Source organism: Emydura macquarii, unplaced genomic scaffold (genome assembly GCF_026122565.2).
Source record: "Emydura macquarii macquarii isolate MOO-44397 ecotype Brisbane River unplaced genomic scaffold, CSIRO-AGI_Emac_v2 contig_705, whole genome shotgun sequence".
NCBI classification, from domain to species: domain Eukaryota; kingdom Metazoa; phylum Chordata; order Testudines; family Chelidae; genus Emydura; species Emydura macquarii.
In genome coordinates, this window is record NW_027130842.1 from 1959646 (window position 1) to 1972244 (window position 12599).

Here is a 12599-nt window from a genome sequence, read left to right on the forward strand (position 1 = left end):
TGCCAAAGGAGTTTTGAGAGGCTACAAAAACAGAAAACCCAATAATAATAGGGGATTTCAACTATCACCATAATGACTAGGAACATGTCACCTCAGGATGGGATGGAGAGATGAAATGCCTACATATTATTAATGACTGCTTCTTGGAACAGCTAGTCCTGGAACCCACAAGGGGAGAGGCAATTCTTGATTTAGTCCCAAGGGCAGCACTGGAGCTCATCCAAGAGGCGAATATAGCTGAACCACTCAGTAACAATGACCATAATGTAATTAAATTTAATACCCTTGTAGAAGGAAAAATAGTAAAGAAACAGCATTTAACTTCAAAATGAGAAAGCTAGTTAAATAGAAATTAAATGGAATAGTCACAAGAGTCCTGTAAGCTTCACGGAAATTATTTTAAAACACTATAATAGATGCTCAAACTAAATGTATATCCCAAATTGGGGGGAAAAATAAGAACCAAAAAAAAAGGCCACCATAGCTAAACAACAGAGTAAATGTGGCAGTTAGCAGTAAAAAGGCATCCTTTAAAAATTGGAAGTCAAATCCTACTGAGAAAAACAGAAAGGAACATAAACACTGGCAAGTCAAGTATAAAATATAAGTAGGCAGGCCAAAAAAGAATTTGAAGAACTAGCAAAAGACACAAAAACCAATGGCAAAAACATTTTTCAGTACACCAGAAGTAGTGGGGCCAAAAAAAATTAGTGGGGCCTCTGGACAAATAAGGGGCTAAAGGCAGCACTCAGAGAAGACAAGGCCATTCCAGAGAAGCTAAATGACTTTTTTGCATTCACCTTCACTGCAGAGTACATGAGGGAGATTCCCCACACTTGAGCCATTCCTTTTAGGTGACATGTCTTACTATCTCAGACTGAGGTGTCAATAGAGGTGGTTTTGGGACAAACTGATAAAACAAACAGTAATGAATCATCAGGACCAGATGGTATTCATGCAAGAGTTCTGAAGGAACTCAAATATGAAATTGCAGAACTACTAACTCGGATAAGTAACATATCACTTAAATCAGCCTCTGTACCAGATGACTTGCAGATAACTAATGTAAAGCTGATTTTTTAAAAAAGTTCCAAAGTTAATCCTGGCAATTACAGGCCAGTAAGTCTAACTTCAGTACAAAGCAAACTGATTGAAACTATACTCAAGAACAGAATGATTAGACATATAGATGAATATAATACATTGTGTAAGACTCAACATGGCTTTTGTAAAGTGAAATCATGTCTCACCAATCTATTAGAATTCTTTGAGGGACTCAACAAGCATATAGACAAGAGTAATCCAATAGATATAGTGTACTTAGACTTTCAGAAAGCCTTTGACAAGATCCCAAACCAAAGACTCTTAAGCAAAGCAATCAATCACGGGATAAGAGGGAGGGTCCTCTCATGGATCAGTAAATGGTTAAAAGATTGGAACAAAGAGTAGGAATAAATGGCCGGTTTTTACATTGGAGAGAGGTAAGTAGTGGGGTCCCCCAAAGATCTGTTCTAGGACCTGTGATGTTCAACATGTTCATAAGACATTTGGAAAAGGGGGGTAAACAGTGAGGTGGCAAAGTCTGCAGATGATACAAAATTAGTGAAGTAAGATTAAGTCCAAAGCTGACTGTGAAGAATTACACAAAAGTAGGTGACTGAGCAACAAAATGGGAGATGAAATTCAATACTGATATGTGCAAAGTAACAGAATCATAAAAATGCAGGACTGGAGGATCATCTAGTCCAGTCCCCTACACTGAGGCAGGACTAAGTATTTTCTAGACTCTCTCTGATAGGTGTTTGTCTAACCCGCTCTTAAAAACCTCTAATGACTGAGATTCCACAAACTCTCTAGATAATTTATTCCAGTGTTTAAATATCCTTAGGGCTAGGAAGTTTTTCTTAACGACTAACCTAAAACTCCCCTGCTAAAATTTAAGCCCAATACTTCTTGTCTTGTCCTCAGTGGTTAAGGAGAACAATTTATCACCCTCCTCTTTGTAACAACCTTTTACAAACTTGAAGACTGTTATCACTCCCACCCTTCAGTCATCTCTTCTCCAGACTAACCAAACACCATTTTTAAATTTTTCCTCATAGAGCACATTTTCTAGACCTTTAATTATTTTTGTTGCTCTCCTCTAGACTTTCTTCAGTTTGTCCACATCGTTTCTGAAGCGTGGAGCCCAGAACTGAATACAGTTGAGGCCTTATTAGTGCTGAGTAGAGTGGAAGAGTTATTTCTTGTGTCTTGCTTACAACACTCCTGCTAATACATCCCAGAATGATGTTCACTTTTTTTGGCAATAGTATTACATTGTTGACTCATATTTAGTTTGTGATCCACTATAATCTGCAGATCCTTTTCTGCAGTACTCTTCTTAGGCAGTCATTTCCCATTTCGTGTTTGTACAATTGATCATTCCTTCCTAAAGGTTAGTACTTTGCATTTGTCCTTATTGAATTTGATTTAATTTCTCCAGTTTGTTAAGATCATTTTGAATTCTAATCCTGTCCTCCAAAGCACATGCAACCCTTTCCAGCTTGGTAAACTTTATAAGTGTACTCTCTGCCTTTATCCAAATCATTTATGAAGCTACTGCATAGGAATGGACCCAGGACAGATCCGTCTTGATACACCCTTCCAACTTGACTCATTAGAAAAATATAATTCCAACTATACATACAAAATGATGGGGTCTGAATTAGCTACTACCTCTTAAGAAAGATCTTGGAGCCATCCTGGATAGTTCTCTGAAAACATCTGTTCAATGTGCAGCAGCAATCAAAAAAGCTAACAGAATGTTAGGAACCATTAGGAAAGGGATAGATAATAAAACAAAATATCATAATGCCACTATAGAAATCCATGGTACACCAGCACCTTGATTACTGCATGCAGTTCTAATTGCCCCATCTTAAAAAAAGATACATTAGAAAAGGTAGAGAGAAGGTTTATGATTTGGGGTATGAACAGCTTCCATACGAAGAGAGTTTAAATAGATTGGGACTGTACATTTTAGAAAAGAGACAACTAAGGGGGGATATGGTAAAGGTCTATAAACTCATGAATGGTATGGAGAAGGTGAACAGGGAAGTGTTCTTTACCCTTTCACATAACACTAGAACTAGGGTCACCCAATGAAATTAATAGGCAACAGATTTAAAACAGTGCAGTGTCAATCTGTGGAACTCGTTCCTTGTGTATGTTGTGAAGGCCAAAAGTACAACTGGGTTTAAAAAAAAAAAGAACTAAAAAAAAAAAAAAGCCAAGATGGTCAGAAATGCAGCCCCAGGTAAACCTCCAACTTCACGGAGGATAGATCTGTCAATGGCCATTAGCCAAGATGGTCAGAAATGCAGCCCCATGCTCCTAATGTCCAACCTAGACCTCCCTCCCTGCAACTTGAGACCGTTGCTCCTTGTTCTGTCATCTGCCACCACCGAGAACAGCCTAGCCCCATCCTCCCTAGGTAAACAAGCCCAGTTCCCTCAGCCTCTCCTCATAAGTCCCTCCCTAATCATTTTTGTTGCCCTCCGATGGACTCTCTCCAACTTGCCAGAGGCTGAGACAGGACAACAAGGGATGAATCACAGAATTTGCTTTTTATCCCTGTTGCAGAGCTGCTTCGGTCCCCAGTCTATAGCTGTGCATGGGATTCTTTCTTCCTAAGTGGAGGACTCTGCACTTTTCTTTGTTCATTCCCTCTGAAACACCTGTCACTGGCCAACATCAGAGATGGCTATTGGGCTAGATGGACCATTAGTCTCATGCAGTGTGGTCATTTTTATGATAATGAAAACAAACAATATGCATTTTACTTAGATTGTAAGACTTTTGGGGCAGAGACTATCTTTTTGTTCTGTATTTGTACAGGGCCTAGCAAATGGGGTCCAGGTCATCTAGGTGTACTGATAATATAAATTTATTATAAATGGACAAATGTAAACATCTAGGAACAAAGAATGCAGGCCTACTTACAGGATGGGGGACTCTATCCTAGGAAACAGTGACTGAAAAAGACTTGGGGTTCATGGTGGATAATCCACTGAACATAAGCTCCTAGTGCGATGCTGTGGCCAAAAGGCCTAACGAGATCCTTGGATGTATAAATAGGGAAATACCAGTATCAAGATAACATTATCTTTTTATTTGGCACTGGTGCAGTCATCACTGAAATACTGTGTCCAGTTCTGATGACCATAATTCAAACAGAATGTTGCTAACTGGAAAGAGTTCAAAGAAGAGCCATGAGAATGATTAAAGGATTGGAAAACTTGCCTTATAACGAGAGACTTGAGGAGCTCAATCTATTAAATGGCAAAACACTTTGTTAAAGCAGAGTTAATGTTGCCTGAGGATGGCTCATGCCCTTCCAGAACATCAAGTTCAGCAAAACCCAAACTTCTGAAAACCAGTAAACATACAGTTAAGGTAAAAGCCTATGCTACCTTAACTCTGCCCCCTCGGAGGTGGCAATAGCACTGGGAATTATCTGCATGCATACACTGTGTTAGATTTAGATTTAATAGTAGAGGAACAAGGTGGAGTGGCATGGAAGAGCTGTGACTGTGAGATTAGGAGACCCGGGGATTAGTTTGAGGAGTGTTAGAGCGCTATTAGTGCAATATGAGGAGATCTGGGTCTGAGCGCCAACCCCCCCATGAGTTTTATAAAAGGAAAGAGTAGCATATCTTTCCACTCTGCATCATTTCAATACAGAATTGTATAGGTTGAGTCAGTAGCAGGACACTAATATTATCAATAGAGAAGTCAGCTATGAGAGCAGTCTGTGGATTTAATGATGGGTAAGGAAAAGAAGAGGTTAGGTGGTATCCTGCGTGAAAGTGTGAAAGGGTTGTAAAAGGGTATGAAGTGATTTTTCAATTTTACAAGTGTTGTATTCTGCTGAGGGAGCAGGCTCAGTGTTAGAGTGTAGAAAAAGTGCAGCTGTCCATTACAGTGAAAAGGGAGAGACGGAGCGTGTGTGTTATATACATATCAGGACATCGCTCAAAGAGGGCAAAATTTAGATTGCGTAGGTTTACCTTAACTCTGTATTTCCTGGGTTTCAGAAGTCTGAGGTTTTGCTGAAATCGATGTTCTTGAAGGACACAAGCTATCACTGGGCAAACATAGCTCTATTCTAATGAAGTATTTTGCCATTTAGTTTCCTAGTTTTTAACAAACAGAAAGAAAAATGTTTGCTGGTAGAAGTTAATGGTCATTTAGGTTTGCCACTGACATGCTCCTGTGTCTAGGTAATAATTAGGCTTGGCACAGTTGGATTTTTTACATATATAATTTTGACCGATAGTATCAATACTTATTTTAGGCATTTTTTCTGTTTTAATTCATTTAATTTCCTGCAACTGTGAAAATTTATGCAGGGGCCAGAGTCAGACAGTACTTATTTAATGACAGTAGACATTGCAATTCAAAATGTTAAAGTTTTATAACCATTAAAACACAGATTGTCAACATCACATGTCAAAATATATGAAGTAAATATCCTTAAATCAGACTCTAGTTAAAGTTCTCAAGCAGCATTTTTCTCTTAGCCTATCTGTAAATTTCTATTATCAATGGAAATATTTTTTCAGTCTGTGTGTGTGTGTGTGTGTGTGTGGTAACTGATGTTTACCAATAAAAACCTAATCTTTTCACACCTAGTAATAATTAAAGGCATAGCTTTTATATAGTACTTTTCATTGATAGGTCTTAAAGAACTTTACCATCTGTAAAATGAGAATAATAATGTAAACTGAGGCACAGAAAGGTGAAGTGATTTTCCCAAAGTCATCCCCAACAGGCCAGTGGCAGAGCTAGGAACAGTCCCAATCCAATGGTCTTTACACTAGACCACAGGGTCACCATGCAATTCCTCAGTGTTCCTCCCCCTCCACTTCTATACATTTTGTTATAGTAGAATTAAGATAATGGTTGTAGTTTGAAATGTTTGCAATGTGTAGTTGCTAACAGGATCAGGGAGAGAAATCTCACACATGGTCTTTGTCCCAAAACCTTGATAGTTTTAAGACATGATTGTTAGAATAATTCTAAGCGTATGAAAGAAGATCAGTGTATGTCCACCTCACCATTCAGTCATAGAGTTCGGGGATGCAATCCAGACCAATAAAGAGTTGTGTCACCACTTGCCCTGCCATCCTGGGTGTCTTACAATGCTTTGTTGCGATAGCTACCAGCCTGGGATGCTCACAGACAGTCTACAAGGTCATGTAGGTCACTCCCTGAGTATCTGTGTGCTAGAGAGCCCTGGTTTAGCAGCTCTGACCCCAGCAGCCAGTCTACATCCCCATTCTAGCTTCCACTAGCCTTGGCTATATCCAGCAAGATAACCCCACCACACTTCCAGTCCCAGATTTCCTCAAAACCATGTGCCCTGAACTGTCTAGTCCTTTCCTGAACAGCTCAGAGAAATAAGATTTGTTACTCCTTTAAAGAGACAAAAGTACATTAAAGCTTATTAACTCAACTGGGAGAGACACCCTTCCCTTCAAACACAGCACTGAGTTGGCTTATATTTAAAAATAAAACAAATGTATTAATAATAGGAGATAGGTTAAGAAAGTGATGCCAAGTAAAAGAAATAAAAAGTTAGAAAGGAATACAAGCAAATAAAAGTGAAGATATGCATCTAAAAGTCCAAAACTTAATCTAGCAAGATACAGGCTTTGTTCAAGATGGTTTCTCCCGCCAATCTTTCTTCTTCCCATCCATAGCTGACTTTCCCTCAGTCAAGACCTTCCGCAGAAGTACAAGGTGCTGGCTTCCCTTGTCTTCCTAGGTGAAGGGGTTCCCCTCTATCTCAGTACATGCAAAGAAGGGGAGAATTCAGGGGAATCGGAACTACATGGAGTGGTTGCAGAGGGGTGGGACACTAGGAATTTTGACAGAGGAAGTTTTTTTCCCCAAACATTTAAGTTCATTCTCAGATTTCTGCCCAAGGTGGATTTCAAACAACAATTCTCTGAGCCTGCAGATTTGTAAAGTGGCCCATTCATCTCAATGAAATGTTCTCATCTGAAAGAGATGACTACAGCCTGGAACAATAGCTCTGACACATGTGATCTGCTCCATTCATGTCTGTGGGTGCTCCCATCCATCTGGCAAGGGGTAGGAGAGTTTCTTATATGTGTAAAGCATACCTGTTTTCAGTGCCTCACTTCGTCTCAGAAGTGTGTTCTTGGTGCATGCTCCAAGCATGCCTGTTCTAAACTCCCCAGTCCCCACACAGAAGGCAAGGGCTTCCCCAGACTCTGGTTCACATGAGATGGGGCGTAAAAGAGAGGGGCTCAGAAACTCAGAGAAAGGCAGGCCCCTCCAGAACCTGGCTCACATAATAGAGTGCAGGGAATAGGGTCACACCCCCATAAATGGGTGGAGTTCCCAGATCCTGGCACACACATAGAAGCAGGGAGAGGGCTCAGATATCACTGGAGGGGGCAGGGACCCCCAGATTTCAGAGTAGAGTAAGGAGAAGGGCTCAGCTGCTGCTCCCCTCCCCCCCGAAAAGCCCTGCCTGAAACTGGTTCACATGAGGGTGAGGGGTCACATCCTTGCAGATTAGCACCCCCTTCCAAGTGTCCCACCCCAACTTCCATCCCACATAGTTCCCACCCTCTGATCCCCCAATCCCTCTCCCCTTATTTCCACCTACTCTTCCACCCCTAATCACCCTCCCACTGAACATTTGTTTGTGTGGTTTATTTTCTTTTCAAAAAGTCATTTCAGCATTATCTGAATATTCTGCTATACATAGATTACATTTCCCCAAATTAAATCCCCTTCCCACCTTGCTAGAGGCAAATTGGAGCAATATGCATACTCTCTTTTACTTCAGATTCTGCCCTGGGATAGATTTGAACTCATAGCACCTGGGGTGGTATTCAAATTCAATGACAGCAACATGCCCTACGAGCTGCTCAGCTCCTGTAATGTAGAAGGAGTTTTCCAGTCTCAGATAGTTAACCTCCCTCCCTTCCTCTCCACATGTCCACCGTAATCTATTATGCAAGTAGTTAAGCATGTGAGGCTTGTGACGAGCCCAACAGAAGGAGCAAAATCTTTTTGAAATAATGTTTTAATTTGATTTACCCCAAAGGGCTGGAGGGTGCCAGGCATTCCATTGGGGATAATTCTCAAGTGTTGGAGATCTGGTGCAATGATCTGAGCCCTCAATTGATCTCTATCTGTGAACGAAAAAAAAATTGCCAGAATCTCTCAATTTTCAGAAAAGTCATTTCTTTCAGAGGCTGTATCTTGGAAATACCCCGGGTCAAATGGCCCAGATATGATCACTAACAGAACTCCATGAGGCACACCAAATTTCAAGGCGATCACAGTAACCATGTAGATTTTAGAACACCTAAAACAAAACTGGTCTTAAACTTAAATACAGCAGAGCCAGGGCATTGCAATAATTTAGTTCAACAAAGAGGAAGGCTAAAAAGTGACTTGATCATAGTCTATCAGTACCTTCCTGGGGAACAAAAATTTGATGAACAGCTTTTCAATCTAGCAAAGGCATAACAAGATCCAATTGCTGGAAGTAGAAGCTAGACAAATTCAGACTGGAAATGAGGCACACACAGTGAGGATAATTAACCACAAGAACAATTTACCAAGGATTGTGGTGGATTCTTCATCACTGGCAATTTTAAAATCAAGATTGCTTGTTTTTCTAAAAGATATGCTCTAATTCAAACAGGAATTAATTCAGGGAACTCCTATGACCTGTACTATGCAGGAAGTCTGTATGTATTACACATACAGCCCATGGGCCATATCTGGCCCACTGAAGAGTTTCCTCCATTCTGTAGACTTCCTATGAATCTACATGCCACTGGAGTCAGCATTACAGAGGCATGATTTGTAGAGCTTTAACTCCCCCTTGTAGACCTTGCTACAGTGCACAGATGTAGTCCTGTTTCAAACCCAATGTACACTAAGGAACATTTAGTACATGCCAGCAGAGTTCACATGGGGGAGTTAGAACGCAATACATTGGTGCACTCTAAAAATCACAACCCTGTAATTCAGACTCTCAGTTCCTGTAAAGAAACCCTTTATTCCTTTATTAGGACAACTGTCGTCTACTCATCAGGGTCCTCTCCTCTACATGATGGTGGGTTCAAATCCTGGAGAGTAAAAGAACAACCAGGACCTCTTGACAGCTAAGCAGCAAAACTGGCCCATATCAAAAGGCAGGATTTGGGAGAAGGCCTGCCATATGAAAAAAAATTGCGCCCCCTCCCCAGACTCTGTGATCACAATGGCCCCTTCTTGTTTTATAATCCATGAATCTATGACGCAGGCTATGGGATTCTATGAGCTTTCTATAAAATGTTGTACAGTAACAGTTCACTTTAGTTGCCTAATACATATTTTTGAATGACTGTCTGTATAATAACTGGTAATTAAGAAAATAAGAATAGGCTTAAGTAGAACAGAAGATAAAAATAAATACCTACACCCATTTCATCAGAATTTGATGTTAATATTTTGCCTAGCTAGAACAGCTGCCTATCAGATGAATATCAGGGAAAACAAATTGATATGAAAGTTAATTACTGGCACAATTGGTAAGCCAGATGCCTCAAAGGGAATGAACAGAACAGGGCAATCAACAAGTGATCCATTCTCTGACTCTCAGCTCCAGCATCTAGCAGTTGTCAGAGGCTTAGGGATCCGCACCACAACGTGGGGTATCATCCCTGAGCAGCCTAGCTAATAGCCACTAACAGACCTACCCTCCATGAACGTCTCTATTTCGTTTTTGAACCCTGGTATAGTTCTGGCCTTCCCAACATCCTCTGGCAAGGAGTTCCACAGCTTGACCAGGCCTTGTGTGGAGTACTTCCTTCTGTTCGTTTTCAATCTGCTGCCTGTCAATTTCATTGCGCGACCCTGGGTTCTTGCATTATGTGACGGGCTAAACACACCCGGGTCCACAGCACCAGGCCGGTCCCGCGGGGAAGAAGGGGTAGGTCTGCCGCCTGCGCTCCCTGGGGGGGGAGTGGATCTCAGGGCCGGTAGGGCAGGCAACCTCCACCCTCTCCGGTCGGAAACCTGCCCCGAGGGCTCGTGCGACAGCAGCCGGGCCCAGGTAAGTCAGGCAGATGGGAAGGGAAGGGAAGGGAACGGCCTGCAGCTCCGAGCTGCCTCGGCTGCTGCTGCTGACGCCGCCGCTCTGCCCCCGCGCGCGAGTCTGCCCGAGCCGGCAGGCAGCGGCCACTGCCCAGGTGGTCACTGCCGAGGGGACCCAGCTCAGGGCAGCTCCACCACGGCCTTACCCGCACAGCGCCCAGGAAGGGACCCCAGCAGCCGGGCACCGAATGTGCAGTTGCGGCGGGCCCCGGGCCACAACTCTAGGCGGGGGGAGGAGGCGCCTGGAGCGGGGACCCAGCCCCCTCCCCACTCACAAAACCCGGCCCCCCCGACCCGGTTCCTCAGCACGTTAGAGCGCGCGCGGGGCAGGGGGTGGGGGCTCGCTCGCTCACTCACTTTGGCTGCATCTCCTGCACCGCCTCTAGCTCTAGGGCAGCCACTTCTCCCCCCCGCCATTTGGTTTCTCCCATCCCCCTCCGCAGCCTCTCTCGGGCTTGTTTCGCCAAAAACAACAAACAGCTGCTGCCAAGGCAACAACGCGCCACAGAATGCGCATGCGCTTAAAAAGGGGCGCGACGCCGGGCGGGGAGAGGCCGCACACATCCGGGACTTCTTCGGAGGGTTCCTACCTCCCCCACGGCTGAGGCATGGCGATGAAACGCGCATGCGCCCCTTACAGTTCTGGGACGTCGCTGGGGGAGGAAAGGCGCATGCGCTAGGGAGTGACGCCGTGCACAGGAAAGGGCAAAGAGACGTGATGCGCTTGCGCCTGAAGCTAGGCCTTATGACGCCAGCGACAGCGGGGGGGGGGGGGGTTGGGCTTTGGTCGGGGTTAGGTGAGGTGAACTAGCCGGTTAATGCCCCCGCCCGTAGTGGGCCACGGGTGGGGTTAGCCGCGGCAGGGGTCAGCTCCGCGAGTCCCCAGTCTGGCAAGCGGGGGGCGGGGGCCGAGGGGTCGGGTGTTTTCAACCAACTCCCCGCTAGTTGCGTCACTTCGGAGATGTCATTAACAGTCGGATTGGTGGAGGGTGGTGTGACGTCATCGTTCCACCGGTCTCCAGGCTACAGCTGAAGTGCCGTCACACAGCAGCAGAGCATGAAGCCTGGAGCCCAGGACCTGTGTAAAATCAGTGTAGAAGGGCTTTGTCCAGGACATTTCTTTAATGGGCAGCATTGAGCACATCAAATCGCATGAACCCCTTTTCCTTCGTCCTTACCCCCAATCTAGGCCTCTTTAAGCAGGTAGAAGAACTAGGGTTCTAGCTGGGCAAATAAAGTGACTGATTTTGCAGATGTCAAAAATTGGGGGAGTGGTAAACATGAAGCACCCAGGTCACTGATTCAGAGCTATCTGGATCGCTTAGTAAAATGCATATTGTTTGTGCCCCATTTAATACGGCTAAAGGTAAGCGTATACATTCAGGAACAAAGAATGCAGGCTATACTTACAGGATGGGGGACTTTATCCTGGGAAGCTATGACAGATTTGGGGGAGGGGGTCATAATGGTAATCAAACCAACATCATTTGTCAGTGATGATGTGGCCAAAAGAGCTAATGTGATCCCAGGATCCATAAATGGGCATCTCGAGGAGGAACAGAGAGGTTATTTTATTCCTGTGTTTGGTATGATTGCTGCTGCAATATTATATCCAGATCTAGTGTCCACATTTCAAGAAGGATGTTGAGGACAGTTCAGAGGAGTCAAAAGAAATTATTAAAATATGCTTTATAGTGATAAGTTAAATAGATTGAACTCCTTGAGCCTAACAAAGAGAAGGTTAAGGGGTGACTTGATAGTTTATAAGTACCTACATGAGGAACAATATTTAATAATTGGTACTTCAGACTAGCAAAGAAACATCACAATGCAATGCCTGGAAGTTGAGGCTAGACAAATTCAGACTGGAAATAAGTTGTTAATTACTCTGTTAAAAATTAAGGCTTGGAACAATTTAGCACCAATGGTGCTGGACTCTCCATCATTGACAATTTTTAAATCAAGATTGGATGTTTTGCTAAAAGATATGCTCTAGGAATTATTTTGGGGAAGTTCTATGCTTTGTTACACAGGAGGTCAGACTAGATCAGGGGTGGCCGAGCCTCATGCGGCTCTTTGCTCATACAAATCTGACTCGCAAGCTGCATGCGGTTCTTTGCTCTGCGCATTGTATGGGGCTCTAAAGTGAAATTGACAAGCTGCTGCCAAAATGGACGGAGCAAGTGGCTCTTTGCGGTATCTATAGCTATTTTTTGGCTCTTCGTCTCTGACTGGTTGGCCCCCCCGGACTAGATGATCGTAATGGTTTCTTCTGGCCTTTGAAGCTATGATTCTTCCAGCATTCCAGAGCATCATTCATTTTTCTAATTAGTGATGTACAAGGGTACCTGTAATTAACAGATTAATATTTTTAACATGTTTTGACAAGTTAGATTCATGGTTACAACTTTAAAAACCTTAGAAGT

The 12599-nt window shown here is 43.3% G+C and overlaps 1 protein-coding gene across 1 annotated transcript in view; it reads right to left on the minus strand.

The window, feature by feature from the left end:
• Window positions 1-10498, minus strand: part of AHI1 (Abelson helper integration site 1) — a 163959-nt gene extending 153461 nt beyond the window's left edge. Inside the window, 2 exon segments of the mRNA XM_067542267.1 lie at window positions 8122-8216; window positions 10320-10498. The gene's annotated coding sequence lies outside the window, so the exon portion shown is untranslated.
• Between the last annotated feature and the right edge of the window lie 2101 nt (window positions 10499-12599).